The sequence below is a fragment of the Diceros bicornis genome, chromosome 6 (genome assembly GCF_020826845.1).
Source record: "Diceros bicornis minor isolate mBicDic1 chromosome 6, mDicBic1.mat.cur, whole genome shotgun sequence".
In the NCBI taxonomy this organism is placed as follows: Eukaryota; Metazoa; Chordata; class Mammalia; order Perissodactyla; family Rhinocerotidae; genus Diceros; species Diceros bicornis.
This window is the reverse complement of record NC_080745.1, coordinates 10,309,461-10,329,253: the sequence shown is the minus strand read 5'-3', so window position 1 is coordinate 10,329,253 and position 19,793 is coordinate 10,309,461.

Below are 19,793 nucleotides of genomic sequence, written 5' to 3'. Positions count from 1 at the left end.
CAGCTGCTCAAACCAGAACCCCCGGGGATCTGGTTTGGTCCCTCTTGCTTCCTCACCCCCACATGCCATCAACTCAGCCCCATGTCCCATCGATTCCAACTCCAGAATACAACGATCACCTCTCTAGTGATCACCCCTCCATTCCCCTAGTCCAGGCCACCACCCGGGGCCCTCTTTGCTTCAGTTTCTCACTCCCTTCTGTCCAAGGGAGGGATGCTTACAAGACAAATTTGATCCTGTCACTCTGTTAACAAACAGTACAAATATTAGCGGCACTTTGGGGAGAAGCTCAAATCCTCAGCCAGACCTCAAGCCCCTGCTCCTCCCAGCAGCCCTCCTTGCCTTGCTCCCCTCAGTCCAGCCACAGTGGCCTTCTGTCTGCTCTTGCAGGGAACGCCCCCGGCCCCAGCATTCAAAGGCCCCAGGCTTCGACACTGTGTCGCTCTTTACCTGGATAATGACACATCCTTCAAGTTGTAGCTCAAAGCCGCAGGTCTCCCTGCCCCGGACCCGTTGTCCTTCCGCGATGCCTCTGGCCAGGGTCCCGGGCGCCGTTACTCTGGCCGGCGCGGCCCCAGTGGTGGGACGAGGAAGAGGCGGGAGGCGACGTCGGGCGCCGGCTCCGCCCGCCGCCGGCACCCAGGTGCGCCCTGCGGGCTCTGTCGCCCCCTGGCGGCAGCAGCGGGCCTGGCCTCTGGTCCTTCCACCCGGCCCTGCGAGGCCTGGCGCCCCCCCCCCCCCCCGACCCCGGGAGAACAGGCCCCACAGCGCTCCCCGGGCCCAGCCTGCCCGCTGGCTTTCCACCGGGAATGAGGGGGATCCCTCCGCACAGAACCCGCGGGGCGCGAGCCTGGCCCGGGGGCGGGGCTTCCCGGCGCTGACCCCGCCCACGCAGGCCCTGCCCCTTCAGTTTCCTTGACGGTGTCCAGGTGGGTCTTCTCAGGATCCGTTAGAGCCGCCTGCGTGCAAATCCTTCTCTCTGCCGCTTTACAACGTGGTTTGTGCAAGTCACCTCCATCCTTTTAGTAAACGGTGACCCACCTCCTTCTACGTGCCACGCACTCATCCAGGCACTGGGAGAACCGCTGTGAATAAAGCCGCTTGGAGCTTACAGTTTAGTGTGGGGAGACTGATAATAAACAAAATAAACAGCTTTAAAAAAGGATAGAATGTTAGTCATAAGTCCTTAGGGGAAAAATAAAGCAGGGAAGGACGATGAGGACTTTGGGAAAGAGGGTTACAATTTTAAGTAGTCTGGACGAGAGGGGGGCATGTGAGTAAGAACGTGAAGATGCAGACATCTGTCTGGACGAGGAGCATTCCGGGTGGAGCAAACAGCCGGTGCAGAGGTGTGTTCAAGGGATTCCAGTAGGCCAGGGAGCTGGAGGCAGGGTGGGGTGAGGGCAGGGAGGAAACTGTGAGGAGCTGGGCTTCTCCTCTAAGGGAGGAGGGAGGCCGGAGGGCTCTCCGGCCAGGAGTGACAGGATTGACACACAGTAACGGAGTGTCCCTGGCTGCTGCTGTCGAGAACGGTCTGCAGGGGACGAGAGGAGTCCCGGGACCAGTCAGGGGCTACTGCAATGGCAGGAGACCACGGTGGCGGCGGTGGAGGGGTGAGAAGTGGCTGATTGCGGATCTAAGTTGAAGCGAGAGCGGATGGGATTTACTGCTGGATCGGATGTGCGGTTTGAGGGAAACTCCTAAGTTTCTGAACATCAGGTAGGATAGAATTATCTGGGATGGGGAAGGCTGTAGGAGAGGCAGGTTTAGGGGTGGGGAGATGAGAAGCTCACCTTTGGACACGTCCAGTTAGAGCTGGATATTCCACCTCTAAGTGATGGTGCAGGTTAGATGCTGATGGGGTAAAAGAGACAGGAATTCACGGGAAGGCTGGGCTGGAAATCAAGATTTGGTAATCATGAATGTAGAGACGGTATTTAAAGGAACTGGATGAGATCATCTGGAGAGTGAGTGTGGAAAGAAAAGAAGGTGCCCACGTGTGCATGTGTGCTTGGAGGGATGTGAAGGAGATTGAGCAGGAGCAGGAAGGAGAGTGAAAGCCAAGTGAGGAGAGCGTTTCATAGAGAAGGGAATGGTCAGCTGTACCAAATGCTGATGGGGTAATGTGAGGACTGAGAGGTGGCCATGGGATTTAGCAACATGGAGGCCATTACTGACCTTGACAGAGCAGTTTGCGTGAATGATAGGAGTGAAGCGTGACTGGAGTGGGTTCTAGAGAGAACCAGAAGAGAGCATTGGAGAAGGTGAGTCTAGACTAGCCTCTGACAGTATTTGCTTTAAAGGGAAGGAGAGAGAGCCGGTAGTAGCTGCAGGGAGATGGGAGAGGTCCAGCTCCAATAGAGAGGTGGACATATGGATGCAGGAGAGGGGAGGTTGTGGGGCAATGCCCCGGGGTGAAGAGCCTGACTTTCCAGGAGGGAACACACAGCACCCATAGTGAGGAGAGAGCAGTTTATGTGTGCACAGGGGCAGCTGTGGGAGCTTGCGGAAGTTCTCTCTTTTTGTTTTGTTTCCAACCTGTGAAATATATTTACAGAAAAGCACATAAAACACGTATATAACATTTTATGAATAAGGTAGGTACCTAGGTAACCATCACTTGGGGCAAAAAAAAAAAGGGCATTATTAACACCCTGAAAAGTCTTCCCAGTGTTCCTCTCCAATCAGAATCCTTACCTTCAGCCCTAGATGTTAGCCACCATTCTGGGTTCACTGACGGTATTTTAAAAAATAGTTTTATTATCTAAATGCATCCCTAAACCATTTTTGGCTCTTATTTAACTTTATTTGTTTTTTAAAATTTTAATTTAATTTATATTTTTCCAGCTTTATTGAGGTATAATTGACAAAAGTGTAAGATATTTAAAGTGTACAGCGAGATGATTTGATATATGTATATATTGTGAAAGGATTCCCCTGAATTAATTAACACATCCATCACCTCACGTATTTACTTTTTTTTTCTTTTGGTGAGGACATTGAAGTTCTGCAGCAAATTTCAATCATATAAATACAGTTTATCAACTACAGTCACCATGTTTTACATTAGATCCTCAGGCCTTATTCATCTTATAACTAAGTTTTTATCCTTTTACCAACCTCTCCCTATTTCCCCCACCCCTAACCCCTGGCAACCACTTTTCTACTCTCTGTTTCTATGATTTCAATTTTTTTTTTTAAGATTTCACAGATAAGTGATACCATATGGTATTTGTCTTGCTCTGCCTGGCTTATTTAATTTCATTTGAATAGCAACCTACAGCATATTGTCTTTTTTGTTTTGTTGTTGTCTTCTTTTGTTCGACACTATGTTTGTGAAAGTCATTCATGTTTTCTATAATTTATCTTGTTCATTTTCATGACTGCATAGTATTCCATTGTAGAAATAGCTCACACTATTTATCCATTCTACTGAGATGGACACCTGGGTTGTTTGTAGGTCTTGGCTGTCACAAAGAGTGCTGCAGTGAACATTCGTGGGTCTGTCATTTGTGTGGGAGTCTCTCTAGGGGACAGTGGAATTGCTGGGCCAGAGGGTGTGTGTATCTTCAGCTTGAATATATGATTCTTAACTGTTTCCAAAGTGGATATATGAATTTACACTCCTATAATTTGATGGGTGTGTAATGGTTTCTCACTCTAGTTTTAATTTTCATTTCTCCAATCACTAATGGATTTTCTCTTTTGAAAAGTGCCTGTTCAAATCTTTTGTTCACTTTTCTGTTGGGTTGCTATTCCAGTTGTTTATTGCTGCACAAATAAACCACCCCAAAACTTAGTGGCTTCAAACAGCAACAATACTTTGCTTTACTCATGAATCTTCAGTTTGAGCTGCGTGGCCTCAGCTGGGATGATTCAGTGCCTTGGATCTGGACCAGCTGGAGAACGGCTCCCTCACAGCATGGCGGTCTCAGGGTAGTCAGACGTCTTACACAGCAGCTGGTTTCCCCCAGAGTAAGCTTTGCAAGAGATCTGGGCGGAAGCGGCAAGGCTTCTGACCTAGTCTTTCATGTCCCAGTTGTGTTCTATTCGTCAAGCAAGTCCCTGAGGCCAGCCCCCATTCAAGGGGAGAGGAATTAGACTGTACCTTACGATGAGAGCATAGCAAGGAATTGGTAGTCCTCCCTCATCTTCGGTGGTGGAGCATTTTCTTATCGATTGGCAGGAGTTCTTAACAGATTCTGTGTTAGTCTAATGTCAGTTACATGTTTTGGAATGATCTCTTTCATCATGGCTTTCTTTTCACTCTCTTTATGTCTTTTTCCCTTTTGTGGCTAATGCTTTTTGAATCTTATTTAACAAGTTTTTCTCTCCCTCGAGATCGTGAAATATTCTCTTAAAAGGGTTCTCACTTTCTCAACTTCTAAATGCTTTCTAACTTTGTCTTTCCTATTTAGGCCTTTAATTCACCGGCGATTTACTTTAATGTGGGTGTGAAGTAGTAGTCTTTTCCCATGTGGGTATTTAAGTACCATTTATTAAGAATGTACTTCCCCCACGCTCTGTGGTGGCACTTCTGCCACATGTCAGCTGTCTGTGCATGTGAGTGTCCTTTCTGGGCTCTCAGTCTGTTCCATTCTGTTTCTCTGTCCTTAGGTCAGTGCCACACTGTCTGACTTTCTGTTGTACTGTGATAGGTCTTGCTGTCTGGCAGAGTAAGTTTTCCCATCTTGTTCTTTAAGAGTGTCTTGGCTGTCTTGGCCCTTTACACCCATACAAATTCTGGAATGACTTGACAAGTTCCAAAACATATCTCATATGAAATATTTGATATTTCATATGAAATGAAAATTACAAGCTGATTGCTTTCATGAAAGAAATTGCAAAAATTCATTTCAAAGATATATTTTCATGTATCTTTGTGAAGTTTCAGTATTAAGGTCTGCTGTCTTCATAAACGAGCTGGGAAGTGTTTCCTCTTTTTCTGTTCTCTGGAAGAGTTTGTGTAATATTGACATTACTTCTTCCTTAAATGTTTGGTAGAATTCACCAATGAAGCCATTTGGGTCTGGAAGATTTACGTTTCTTTAATAATTAGAGGACTATTCAGATTTTCCATTTCTTTCGGTATAAATTTTGGTAAATTGTATTTTTGAAAAAAATTTATCCATTTCATCTGAATTTTCAAATATATGTTCAGAATATTTTCTCATGATTTTTAATGTCTATAGGATCCTTAGCTAAGTTCTCTTTTCTTTAATCTTGGTTGTTTTTGTGTGTGTTCTTTCTCTCTCCCTTTTTGATCAGTCTTGCCAGGTTTTTCAACTTTATTAGTCATTCCAGAGAACTAATTTTTGGCTTTTTGTTTTGTTTTGATCTCTCTATTGTAAGTATTGTATGCTTGTTTTATATTTTATTAATTTCTACTCTTTATCATTTTCTTTATTCTACTTTTTTGGGTTATTTTACTTTTTTATTTCTAATGTCTGAAATGGATGCTTTCTCATTAATTTTCTGTCTTTCTTCCTTCAAGACTATATAATCTCCTTTTAAGTACCCTAAAGACTATTTAGACGGAAGCACAAATTTTGATATGTTGCATTTTTATTATTATTCTGTTCTAAATATTTTCTAATTTTCATTTGTCATTCCTTTTGGTTCACTGAGTTGTTTAGGAGTGTTTTTCTTAATTTTCAAATATATGGAGATTCTCTAATTATCTTTTTTTAAGTCAATTACCAAGTTAATTACATTATTGTCAAATCACGTTGAATACTGTTTCAGTTAAGCACGGTCCTTTTGTAAATGTTTCGTGTGTGCTTGAAGGGAATGTGTAGTCTGCTGCCATTGCATGCAGAGTTCTATATGTGTCCATTAGGTCAAATGTGTTAATAATAACATTGTTCAAATTGTCTCTTCACTGAATTTTAACTGTTTTTTCTGTCTATTACTGAGAGACTTGTGTTAAATTCTCCCATGATGATTTCGGATTTGTCTATTTCTGGGTTTTAACTATTTTGAGACTCCATTATTAAGTGCATATAAATTTAAAATTGTTATGTCTCCTTGGTAAATTGAACCTTTTATCATAATGTAATAACACTCTTTATCTCTAATAATATTTTTTTGCTTTAAAATTTATTTTGTCTGATATTCATATAGCCACACTAACTCTTTTTTGGTTACTGTTCACATAGCATATTACTTTTATTCCTTTTACTCTCAACCTTTCTGTATCTTTATGCTTTAGATGTGACTTCTATAAACAACATATAGTTGGATTTTTTTAAAATCCAGTTTACTACCATTTAACTAAAGCATTTAATTCTCTTACATTTAATATAACTATTAATATATTTGTGTTTAAAATACCATTTTACTTTGCGCTTTCCATTGGTCACCCTGTTCTATATTTCTTTTTTCTTTCCTTTCTTGTTTTCTTGGGTTTGGTTATATTTTATCATTCCATTTTCCCCCAGAAGTTTTCTCTCTGTCTTTCTTTCTGTGTGTGTGTTTCCCCTCAAAATCAAAATCTGCATTCTTAATTTACCCAAGTCTACAGTACAATACTTCTACCATTTTCCTAGACAACACATATATTGTCTTGTGTTTTAATTCCAGTTTTCTTTTTTAACTCCATATACATTACTGTTGTAGACAGTGTTCATTTATATTTACCCACATATTTAAATACTCTTTGCTTTTCATTCCCTCTTGTCTATCAGTCTTTCCTTCTGGAATCACTTTCCTTCTGCCTGAAATGCCTCCTTTAGCATTTCCTTTAGTGAATATCTGCTTCTCAGTGAACTCTCTGAGTTTTTGTTTGCCTGAAAATCTTTATTTCATCCTCATTCCTGAAAGATATTTTTTTCCTCCATCTGGAAATCTAGGTTAGAAATGCTCTTTCAGCTCATTGAAGCTATCATTCCGCTACTTTCTGCCGTGTGTGTGCGCACGTGCATGCTGTTGAGAAGTCAATTGTCAGTCTAAGACATCTGTTATTTTTCTCCAGCTGCTTTTAAGCATTTTCTCTGTGTCTTTGGTTTTCTGTTGTTTCTCTGTGACGTATGCAGATGTGGATTTCTCACCATGTGATGACCAGGAGTTCCGAGGGCATAGTGGATGGGTTTTAGGAGCTGGGGAGGGCTGGGAGATGGGATCAGATGAGGGGATGGATGGAGTTTTTAGGGGGATGGCCTGGGATTCCACATCTTTGAGCCTCAGTTGTTGGTTCTATAAAAGAGGGCTGGTGATATTTACGTAGCATTTATTCATGCATTCAGGACACATCGAGTGCCCACCAGGTGCCAGATCGTGACCTGGGTCAGGGGGGCACAAGGATGAGACTCTGCTTTTGAGACTCTTCCAGCCAGCTGGGAGGCAGACACGTGTGATGTGGGGGGTGCCACAGCCAAAGGGAGTACAAGGATGGGTTGGTTCTACAGAGGTTGGGTCTGGGGAACAAAGCCTTCCTGGTTGGTGGAGCTTGAATTTTTCTTAAAGGTTGAGTACGTTTTCCCTGGACTCCTCAGGAGAGAAGGCATTCCTAGGGGAGGGCATAGTGTGGGCAAGGGCTGGGAGGTGGGCAATAGCTTGCTCAGTAGTGTTACTGAATTGTTTTGCATTGGGCCTTTGGAAGGTTCTGTTTTAGGCCTTAGCCTTTGGTTACTAGTGACCAGAACACATGGTAGAAACGCACATCGCAGCTGCAGGGGGCAGGTGGCCGGCCGCCACTTCTTGCCTTTGCTTCTCTGGGTTCCTTTGCTCAGCAGGAATCATGTCAGCCCACCTCACCCGAGTGCCTATCTTAGAATACTATCACCTGAGAGAGACTGAGTCTCTCTATTCCTGTTAAAGACATTCTGGAGAAGGGTGATTGGCCTACTTTGGATAAGCCCAGTCATCCCTAGACCAATCAGGCGTGGGCTGGGCGGGGTCTTGTAAGAACTTGGTTACTTCTGCAGCCCTAAGTGCTGGTGCAGGTCCCAGGGAGGAGGCGTTAGTGGGGACAGCGCTGCACGTGTTCCCTACAGCTTGAGGAGTCTGACCTTTGCTCTGCAGAGAGGGACCAGTAAAGAATTTGTTTAATTTAGTTTAATTGCAATAAAACATACATAACATAAAATTTACCATCTTATCCATTTTTAAGCGAACAATTCAGTGGCATTAAGGACATTCACATTGTTGGGCAACCATCACCACCATCCATCTCCAGAGCTTTTAAAAACAAATGTTGCTATTATGTTTATTAGTGGTAAGAAATATAACTTATTTCAGCATGAGTTATCATTCATAACATCCCTGTTACCTAAATATACTGGAGTGAAATACTATTTAGACAATTCAGTTATGTGCTTCATATTTATGTACATTAAACAGCATTTTATATGATTAAATATAAAAAATTTAAACAAAATTAACTTTCAAATCAATTTTGAGTAAAAAAGACATCACAGAACTGCAGAATTGTACATTTATGCAGAACGTTTTGATCTTCCCAAACTGAAACTCTGTACCCATTAAACAAGAACTCCCCATCCTCCCTCCCCCAGCCCCTGGCAACCACCATTCTACTTTCTGTCTCTGTGAATTTGACCACCCTAGGAACCTCATATGAGTGGAATCATACAGCATTTGTCTTTTTGTGACTGGCTTATTCACTTAGCATAATATTCTCAGAGTTCATCCATGTCGTGGCATGTGTCAGAATGTGCTTCCTTTTTAAGGCTGAGTATATTCCATTGTGTGTATATACCGTTTATCTATTCATCTGTTGATGGACATTTGAGTTGCTTCCACTTTTAGGCTACTGTGAATGCTATGAACATGGGTATACAAATATTTCTATGAGATCCTGCTTTCAATTCTTTTGGGTATATACCCAGAAGTGGAATTGCTGGATCATATGGTAATTTTATTTCTTTTTATTTAGTCTGTATATTGCCGGGATTTTTTTTTTTTTTTTTTTTTGGTGAGGAAGATCAGCCCTGACCTAACATCTGATGCCAATCCTCCTCTTTTTTGATGAGGAAGATTGGCCCTGGGCTAACATCCGTGCCCCTCTTCCTCTACTTCATATGGGACGCTGCAACAGCATGGCTTGACAAGCAGTGCACCAGTGTGCACCCAGGATCCGAACCCGCGAACCCTGGGCCTCCAAAGTGGAGTGCGAGCACTTAACTGCTGCGCCACTGGGCCGGCCCTAACTAGGATTTTTTTATTGAGATATAATTGACATATAACACTGTACTAGTTTCAAGTGTACAACATAATGATTCAATATTTGTATATACTGTGAAATGATCACCACAATAAGTCTAGTTAACATATATCACCATACATAGTTATAGAATTGTTTTTCTTGTGTGGTAATTTTATTTTTAACTTTTTAAGGAACTGCTATACTGCTTTCCAAAGTGATTGCACCACTTTACATTCCCACCAACAGTGCACAAATGTTCCAATTTCTTCACATCCTCGCCAACACTTGTTATTTTTTTGGTCTTAATGTATGTGAAGTAGTATTTCATTGTGGTTTTGATTTGCATTTCCCTAATGACTAAAGATGTTGAGCATCTTTTCATGTGCTTATTGGCCATCTGTGTATCTTCTTTGGGGAAATACCTATTTAAGTCCCTTGCCCATGTTTCATCCGGTGGTTTGTTGTTGAGTTGTAGTAAAGGGTTTGTGCACGAGGTCATAATTTGACCCACGGTTTGGAGAGGACTGAGCTTGAAACTTGTGCAGTGATCAGGGTGACAGTAGAGGAGGGCCAGAGCCGCCACTGCAGGAGGACAGAGGCTGCACACAGACACGCTCCACAAAGTCCTCCCAGGGCCCTCTTCCTGCTCTGGATCTTGGGTGGCCTAGGATGAGGGTGATCCAGGTCATTTCCTTGGATTCTGGGGTCTGCAGAGATCCTAGCCTTTTAAAGCTCCCAGGGAAGGCTCGGGGTAGTCCAGCCGGTGGGAGATCCAGGGCCTCAGTCCTTCCACATGGTCCAAGCAGAGCATGGTTTATAACTGGGACTGTAGGATGCCTCTCTGCTGTTCTGCAGCAGTGGCCTGGCCATGGGGGCATGTGTAAAGGCGACTCTTCCACTCCCCTTGTTGACCAGCAAGTGGTTCAAAGGGCTGCAGAGCCAGACTGCGCAGATTCAAATCCTACTCTGCCACTTACTAACTGGGCGGGTTGCAGAACCTTTTAGTACCTCAGTTTCCTCCTCTATAAAATGAGAATAAAAAGCATGCTTCCCTCATTAAGGATTGAGTGACAACTGAATGAGTTAATCATGTATATAAAGCATTAGAACAGTGTCTTGCTCATAGTAAATTTGGGGATTATTGTTGTTATTTTCATGGAGACCAGGCCCTGTCCGGCTTCCGAGCCCGCCCAGCTGCCTGCAGCCCTCCCGGCCCAGGTCAAGGCACCTGGAACCGAGGAGCCCGGCCCTCACTCATGGGGGCCTCGCGGCGGGCCGCAGCCCGGCCTGTTCCCCAGCCCGCCGGCAGGGGGCAGCATTGCTCCACGGCTGCCCCCCGGGCGGCGCAGGAGGTCCAGCCTGGGATGCCGCGCCGGGCCCGCGTGGTCCCCCTCGCTGCATCCCGCGCGCCGTCCCCTCCGGCCGGGCGGGGAGGGCACGGGCGGGGGGCGGGGAGACTGTGATCTCTGCCCGGCCCGGGGCTCCTCGGGGTCTGGCGCCCTGCCGCCTCCCCCGCTAGGCTCCTGATCCCGTGGCGCGCCTGGCACTGTCTCTGCCCCTTGTGCGGCCCCTTCACCCCGTGCACAGTCTCCCCTTCTGTGAAACGGGGGGTGACTGCGCGGGGTCGCAGGGCTTGGCCTGGCCGGCTGCAGAGGGAGGGGCGGGAGATGTTTTAACAACCTCCCCCATGGCCTTCCTTAAGGAGTGGGCTGGGCTGGGCCGGGTGGACATCAGGCCTGGGGGCTTATCTGTGCGCGTGTGACCTGAGGGGGCGTGTGGCCGTGCTGTTGTGCACGCGGGTTTCTGCTCCAGGTTGTGGCCGGCGGTGTGGTCCTGAAGAGGGGGCTTACATGGACATGAGCGCACCCCATTCTTGAACCTGCTCAGCGCCTTTGCTCGTCCTTCCTGGAATGCCTCCCTCTTTCTTCTTCTAACCCCGCTGAGGCTTCTCAGAAGTTTTTAACAGCCTTCTAGGTCTCTCAGGGCCTGGTATCAGCTTTCCTTGGCCCCTGCCAGACCCCAACAGCAGCCCTGTCCCTGCCTGGGCCTACCCTAGGCCCCACTGTCAGGCTCTGGGCCTCACACTAGGGCGCGTGTGGTTCCACCATGGCCCTTAGCTTTCTGAAAAGAAAGGGCCCAGCTCGGTGATTCCACCCTGCAACCTCAGGGACTCCAGGGGTCCAGCCCTGGGCTGCCCTCCCCCACAATTCCTGGATGAGTTTGAATTCTGTCCCATGGGACCCCACCTCACCGTTGGTGGTCGCATCCCTCCAGCAGGTGATGGCAGATGCAGGTCACCCCCTTTAGGATCGGGTGTGGTGGTGGAGGGAGGGGGCAGGAAAAGACCCGTCAAAGAGCCACAAAGTTGTGAAAGAAGGGTCAGTGACCCCAGTGATCAGGAAATGCACATTAAAACAACTTTAAGATACAACTTTTCACTTATCAAATGAGAAAATGTTAGAAATTAATAATTCTTAATGTTGGTGGAGGTGCAGAGAAATAAACTCTTTCATGAATTGCTCATGGAAGTGTAAATTGGTTTTAAAAACCAGCTTTTGAGGGCAATTTTGGAAATATGTATTAATAGATTTAAATTATGCATAACCTTTCTAGGCATTTATCCTAACAAAGTAATTGCATAAGAGCTGAAAATGCATGGATAAGTATCTTTACAGTAGCATTGTTTTTATAATGGTGAAAATTGGAAAAAAAAAGTCTAACAGCAAGTGACTGGTTAAATAAAGTCTGATAGATCCTCGGGATAGAACTGTAATCAGCCATTAAAAATCATGTTTTCAGAAAACAATTTCATGGCAGGAGGAAGTGCTTACATTAAAATGTTCATTCACACATTAATTAATTCATTGATTTAACTAACATTTATTGAACATCTAGACATGCCAGGCATTGTTCTAGATACAGGGAATAAAATGATATAGAAGATAGATACTATCCTTCTTCTGGTGAGGCTTATTTTCCAAAGGGAGAGACAGACAATTAACAAGGGAGAAATAGATTAATTTCAGGTAGGGATACTTTGGTCTGCTTCTGTTTAAAAATTATACCTGAGTAGAAACAGGACAGAAAGAAAAACGTCATAATGTCAACAGAGGTTGTTTCTGGTTGGTGGTGTAAGTTAGGAATTGTGTTACAAGTAACTGAAAAGCTATTTTACTCCAGTAGCTTAAACAGTCGAGGGCTTACCTGTCCCATGTGTCCAGGGCTGAAAAAGCCCACCGCTGTCATTTGGTGGCTCTGCCATCTTGGGACGAGGCTGTCCGTCCGATGCTTGGCTTCTCAAGGTCGCAGATGGCAGCCTTTCTTCTGGATCTCCTGTCCACATCCCGGGTCCGACAGAAGAACGGCGAGGAGGGAAGAACAAAGTCGTTCTCCTCCTGAGGCGCTGTCTTCTTATTATCCAGGAGCAGAGCTTCAGCCAAGTCTCATTGGTCAGAAAGGGCCACACGGCCACTCGTAGCTCAAGGAAGGTGGGGAGGAATATGGAGGTGGTGTTATGAGTGATGGTAATTATCTTCTCCATGATTTCCAGCATTTGCTAAGTCAAACCAGATATTAGAACAAGCTTTTGCATGGAGGAAACAAAGGGCTTTTCATGTTTTAAGAAATAGGGTGGGGTGGATTGCTACATGAGAAGTGGGAGCAGACCCACCCGCAAGGCCTCTGAGGCCTCTCCACGGAATCCCGACCCCCGGGTCTTGTGGGTCCCTGCAGACCAGGGCAGCTCTGAGAGGACGCAGGGACGTGCAGGCCCGTGGCTGCCCCAGTGAGGGCGGCTCCCCTCTGCTGCCGCCTTGCCGCCTGCCCGGCTCTCTCTGCTTCCTGCTGTGGGAGGGGTGGATGGGTGCAGCCAGGGCTGATGCAGGGCTGGGCCCACTGGGACTTGGGCCTTTCTCCGCAAACAAACTAGAGTTTGTCCCCATGCACAGGCCCTAGTGGCCCATGCCAGACTTACCTGGGATCCCATCCTGGCTTCCTTACTGTGTTCATTTCCTGTGGCTGCTGTATCAAATTACTACAAACCGGGTGCCTTAAAAACAGAAATGTCTTCTGTCACAGTTCTGGAGGCCAGAAGTCTGAAATCCGGCAGAGCCGTGCTCCCTCCAGAGGCCCTGGGGGAGAACCCGTCCTTGCCTCTTCCGGCTCCTTGTGGCTGCATCATTCCAGTCCCTGCCTCTGTGGTCACGTTGCCTCCTGTCTGTGTGTCTGCCTCTGCCTCTTTCTCATAACGACGCTTGTGAGGGCATTTAGGGCCCACCCAGACAATCCAGGACAATCTCCTCAAGTTCTTAATCACATATAAAAAGACACTTTTTCCAAATAAGTTCGCATTTACAGGTTCTGGGGATTAGGATGTGGATGTAGATACCTTTTTTTTTTTTTCCTTGCTGAGGAAGATTCACCCTGAGCTAACATCGGTTGCCAAGCTTTCTCTATCTTGCATGTGGGATGCTGACACAGCATGGCTTAACAGGCAGTGTGCAGGTCTGTGCCTGGGATCTGAACATGTGAACCCTGGGCTGTTGAAGCAGAGAGCGCAAACTTGACTATGCCACTGGGCCGGCCCCTGGACATGGATATCTTTCGGGGGCCATCTTTCATCCTATCGCACCCATTAGCTGTGCAGTGTCTTTTCTGCTCTGAGCCTCAATGGACTAATCTGTAGAAAGGGGATGAGAAGCCCATTCCTCCAGGGTATGGTGTGGATCACCAACCATACGAGCAGGTAACAGGAGGACCGGGCCCCTCTGTGGTTCAGTCCTGCCCCCCCACCCCCGACCTCTGAGGGCTGTTCTCATCTCCAAGGGCAGCTTCTCCCTCCCGCCCCTTTTGTCACTGACCTGTCCTGATCCTGGAGACAGTTACAGGGGACCTGGGAGGCATGCACCCCGAGGCGCTCCGATCTGCAGGCCCCTGTCCCCATCTCTGGCCCCTTCTCCTTGCATTGCTGGCCCCCTGCAGTGAGCCTACACAGGGCCGCTGAGCACAGGCCTGCACTTGGCAAGGGGTCAGGCACATGCAGGTTCTCTTCCTCCCCTGGGTGCCTCCCCTTGGGGCTTCGGCTCCCTCTGACTCCCTCTCTTGTTCCCCACACCCAAACCCTGTGTCTCTATTTTCCAGACGAGTCTCGGGGAAGTTAGGCACCTTGCCCAAGGTTGCCCAGCACATCCGCAGTGGATCCAGGGGCTGTGCCGTCCTCCCCTCGTCTGAAGGAGCACCAGGCTGAGGCCCCAGGAGCATCCCTGGGAGGTAGCACCTTCATCCTTTGAGTTCACAGGGTGCTAAATGCACCGTGACACCCAGACAGAGAAAATCAATCACAATTTCATTTTATTGCTGGATAAAAAATGAGGTTTACAGGCCTGAAAACCTACTCTTAGAAATGGGTGTGTCCATGAGCAGGATGATCCAATCTGTTAGGGGCCATGTCTAGCAGGAGGGCTGGGTCTGGGGAAGGGGCTATCTGCCAGATGAGCCAGGGCTCCAGGCGGATTCAGCTCCCCTCATCCTTGCTCCCCTGGGGAATTGGGGGTTCAGCTCTGAGGGGCTGCAGGCCCAGGCTGGTGGGAGCTGCTGGGATGCACCTGCCTTAGGATGAGATAAGGTGGGATGGGGTGGGCCTCTCATGTTCATTTAACAAAGGGTCTGGGGGGTCTCTACTATGCAGCTCCCAGCCCAGTGTGCAGGCTGACACTGGGGTGCCCTATCACAGACGTGGAGCATACTGGGTCGGGGTCCAGTGAGTTCTAGGGCCCCATGTCACATGTGGACACCTATAGCCCCATCCCTGGGGAGGGCAGGGGCTATATGACTGGCACAGAGTGGCTTGTGTAGAGGCAGGGTGGGACAGTCTCCTGTGAGCCAAGGGCCTCCCTGGTGGCCAAGGGCCTCACCCTTCTGTCTTTACTCTCTTGTGGATCAGTGGTCCTATGGCTTCCCCAGGATGCTTACTGAAGACATCATGGTTGACATGTCTCTGGCTACCATGGGGCCACCGCAGGCCCCGACCCTGTAGCGATGTGTCTGGAAAGGAGTAAGTCTGGCCTCAGCATCTCCCACCAGGACCATTCTGGCAGCTTCCACCCTGGCCCTTCCACCGACTCCTCCTCCACATTTTGCTGCTCTCCCCTCTGTGTTCCTTTACGTGCTTCCACCTCCATGCCTATCCTCTTGCTGCTCTCTGCTTGGAATGTGCACCCTCCTCCTTAACTCAGCTCAAGATCTCAGCTCAGCCTGCATGAAGCCCACTGCAGCAGATGGCGGGGGGCAGGAGAAGCCCTGGGCAGTGGTGGGAGGGGTGGGGGGTCTCTGTGGTGCTCCACGTCCTGGGTCCACAGGGCTGTGGCTGATGAGGGTGGGGGAGTGTGGGTTTGGCTCTGGGAACAGACAGGCCAGGTTTCGGCTCCCTGCCACTTGGTCCTACCTGGGGAATTGGGTGCTCCCCCAAATGCAAAAAGGACAGAGTTGCAGAGCCCAGGTGCTGGGGAGAAAAGGGAAAAGCCCCCCAAGACTTTGCAGCTGGGAAGCAGGGACTCCAGCAAGCAACCTGGGAGGGGCCTGGGCCAGCCTTCAGGCTCAGGGAGGGACTCTTCCGGGCTGTGGTTTTCAGACTCAGACTCTCAGGAGTGGAACCCTGTCTTCACACACAACGAACTCAGAGCATCCATGTGCAGGACTGGTGGAAGTGCGGTGTGTCTAGAGCCCCAGAAGCCCCGAGCCTCCTCCAAAAAACCTCCTAGATCCAGGCTGGGGGGCGCACACACGAGGATCACTGCTTTAGGAGAAGGTAGGACACAGGCTGCCCCAGGAGGCCAGGACTGAGATGACAGCTCACAGGGGTCCGGCCTGGGAGCCGAGCCTTACCTCCCCTTTGCTGTCCCTTGGCGTTTGGTAACACCTTTGTGCAAACTCTAGCCTGCCTCTTCTGGCCTTCGGAGGGGCCTAAGGAAGGGATAGGCCTTGCTGGACTTCGAGGGGCCAAGGGAGCCCTGGATGTCAGCGTGGGAGCCCCAGACGGGCCTCAGGTGGTGTTTGGTCCTGCCATCGCCCTGCCTAGAGAGCCTGGGTCCAGGGACCAGACCTCTGTGGTCCCAGCCTGCTTTGCAAAGGAAGCAACTTTTCACACAGTTAACTTGTTGGACTCTTTGGTTCTAAGCAGACTGAGCATCCCATCCTGGGCCCTAGTTTCCTGACTGTATAATGGGGACCGTCTAATGGCCCTGCAAACGTGAGGTGCTCCTATCTAGGGGGGGTACTCCGTGTGATTTCCTCCCACCTCAATGGCCTGTGGGATGTGTTTCCCGCAAGCAGAAGCCCTCCCCAACCTGGGCTGCCAGCCAAGGGCGCCCGCACTGTGCCGTTGGCAGTGCCATGGAAAAGGTGCAGTGGAGTGAAGGCTGGGTGTGGGCACCCCAGTGGGTCCTGCCCTGGTGGTTTAGCAAGGCAGGTGCAGGGAGGGCACCCTCAGGCTCACTCCTCCCACCCCAACCTTGGGAAAACCAAAGACTAAATGAATAGAAGGCTCAAATAATAGAATGCTCGATGCAAAAGATTGCCGGCCTGGGAAATTGAAAAGTAAAAACCCATGAGGCTAACCAAGAGTGAAAATAAAAACTACGATAATATAAAAGAAGATCAAATAGAGTACATACACGCTGAGAAACAGTAAAAATGAGATGAAAAAGATTGGCAAGTAGAGATGGGCAATCAACATACAGCTGAAGAGCCAAAGGCAGTACTGAGGGAGAGGATGAAATCAGCAATAAATAAGGTGTTTTTTAAAAAGAGAAAAACCTGGTGGGTTAAGGGAGGAAGGTAGCAGTGGGATTTTCTGAGCTCAGATCCTGGCAGAAGGTGGCTTCCTTGGAGCCCGTGGGTAGGGCTGAGCCTGGGACTCAGGCTGCAGGGCTCCATGCCTGGCTCCTGCTAAGATGCTGGCTGACCTCTCCTGGGGGGTTTGACCTCAGGACTTGGGTTGGCCTCCTCCTATGTACTTGGGAGAGCTGGCCTTCCAACAAAGTCTGCGGGGAATCCCCCAGGCTGCGCCTTGATCTCTCCTGCCAGCAGTAACCTTCAGGCAGGGCCTGGGCTGAATCCTCTAAGACATTATGGGTGGGCTCCATGCTGGGGAGGGGGAGAGAAGGGCAGTCTTTCAGGGTGCAGTATTGTGTCTAGTCTGGGGGCTCTCTAGGAGGAACATGATTGGGGGGGCACCTCTGCAGCGGCAGTGATGGCTCTTCATGGAGCAGGCAGCTCCTCAGGGTCTGTGCCAGGGCAATAGGCCCCTGGGAGAGTCAGGATTCCAGCTGACCCTTGCTTGGTCCAGTTATTGGCTGGAGTGAGAAAGAAGAGGTCTGCATTTTGGAATGATGCAGCTTTAGGTTACAATGATTATGGCTTCCCGGTGGACCACCGTGGCCTCTCTCTGCCTTGACATTTCATCTGCAGCTTTGGCAGCAAACAACTGGCTTCTAGGAGTGTTCCAGAGGAGATTCCTGAAGGCCCCGTTTATCATTTTGCACCCTCCTTCAGTTTCCTCGTGTGTCAAGTGGAATACCACCTCACAGGTAAGATATAGGTGCTGAGTACAGCGCCTGGATGTGGTAAATCCTAAAAAAATGTAGTTAGAATCAGTGTAATGGAACATCTCCTTAGAAAAAGCATCACTTGTATTGGCTGAACTCTGTGCAAAAGAAGGAGTTTATTGAGTCAGTTTTAATTTCTGTGAATACACCTTAATGTAGTGAGGAGCAAACCTAGAGGACTGAGTCCTGTGTCTGCTGGCAGCTCACCTGGTGCCTTGGGCAGGTCACTTCTTTCTCTGAGCCTCAGTTTTCCCCTCTGTGAAATGGGCATGCATCGTATGCTCCCGATTGCTGCTCTGTCTTCTCCAGCCAGGTTATTACAGTAGATGTGAACTTGTTTATCAGGTAGAGTTGCTTCCCCAGAAGCCTGGTTTTGGGGGGCAGCTTTCGCAGTCTCAGAGGTTATCAGGGCTTAAAGGGACTGGGCTGGCCAGGATCAATAAGTAATTAAGGGCTTGATGAGCCTGATAAAGCCCCCAATAATAGCCAATGTCCCTGGAATGTGGCAATCCCAACATCAGGTGGCAGAGAGGATTAAAATAGTCTTGCAGTAGGTAGGTGTGCACAGGGTTCCAGTGATCTCCGGGCCTGCCTCCCAGCTCTGGGAGAAATGGGACCTGTGCAGAGTGCCCCTTGGGGCCAGGCAAGGGGTACACAGGCCATTCCAGTGTGGCAGCAAAACTGGCCTGGCTCAAGAGTGGAGGAGGCTGAGCATTAGGAGATAGCATCTGGGGAGGGTGAAGGACCCCACACTGTGGGAGATGAAGGGGAAGGGAGTACCCATGGCAGGAGATGTAGTTGCCCCAGGCCCACAGCTTCCAACCTAAGTTATAACCCTCAGGTTCCAAACCAGAGGGACCTCATCATCCAAACTAGAAACTGATAGAAGTCTCCCCAAAACTGTGCATTGTGTGTGTTGGTAGGTTGCCTTCTTAATATTTGCACGGGGGTCTCGAGGCTTGTCCTACTGCAATCATGCTCCCTCTGCCCAGCATAACATACATCAAGAAAAACTGCTAACTAGGTCACACGCCCGCTTTACTAACACACTGCAGGGGCCCACACAAGTGAGCTTGGGGATCCCTGATTCTGCGGCTCCCGACCTCAGGTTTGAGCCCCTACAGGATGACCACACCCACCACCCTTCCAAGGTGGGGACAGTCCCCACAGGAACCAAACTGTTATATAATAAAATCCATCCTTTATTTCCCTTCTCCCTACAACTTTTCAGCCAGTCAATGGTGGAATTTCAAGGGAATGATACTGGAGGCATGGGGGGGTTGAAGAGGCTGGGTGGGGCATGTTTTACAATTCAAGGCCCCTGAGATGGGTTTCTTGAGGAAGAGGGTTTTGTGGCCACCACACCCAGCCAGGCACCCCAGCTCCTGCAGACATGGTCCTTCCTCTCTTCTTGCCCACTGGCCCCCTCATCCTGGAAGTCACCTTGCCTGCCCATGTGGTTCCCTGCCATTTCTTCAACCCAGCTTCTCCTCTCCACCAGGCTGCCCCTGCCCAGCTGAGTCACCACACCAGCCACTGCAAGGGCTGCCTCGCTGCTCTCCAAGCCCGCACTGGCCCCCTCTGCACAGCCTCCTCCCCCACCTCTCTAAAGTAAGATTTGCCAATGACTCCTGCCTGGCTGGCAGCTTGTGACACACACACACACACAGACAATTCTTTTTCTTCCTGCCTTGGCTCGCTAGCCAGCATTCGATGCCTGGTAGCCTCTCTTCCTTCTCCCTTGGTAACCCACACTCAGCCTTTAGAATTGTCACCTCCTCCAGGAAGCCATCCCTGGCTCTTCCTCCCAGGCTGGATCACAGCCCAGGACGCGCCTGTGCATAAAGAGCTCATTCAGGGTCCTCGCTACATCTTTTAATGATTTGTTTAGGTGTCTGCCTCTCCCCCTGCGCGGGGAGTTCCAGGCAAGGTCTGCTGCTGAGCCTCTTCGAATCCCTTGCGCCAGCGCATGGCAGGGCCAAGGGGCGCTCCTGCGCTTTCGGGAGCGGGCCCTTGCAAGAGGCTCT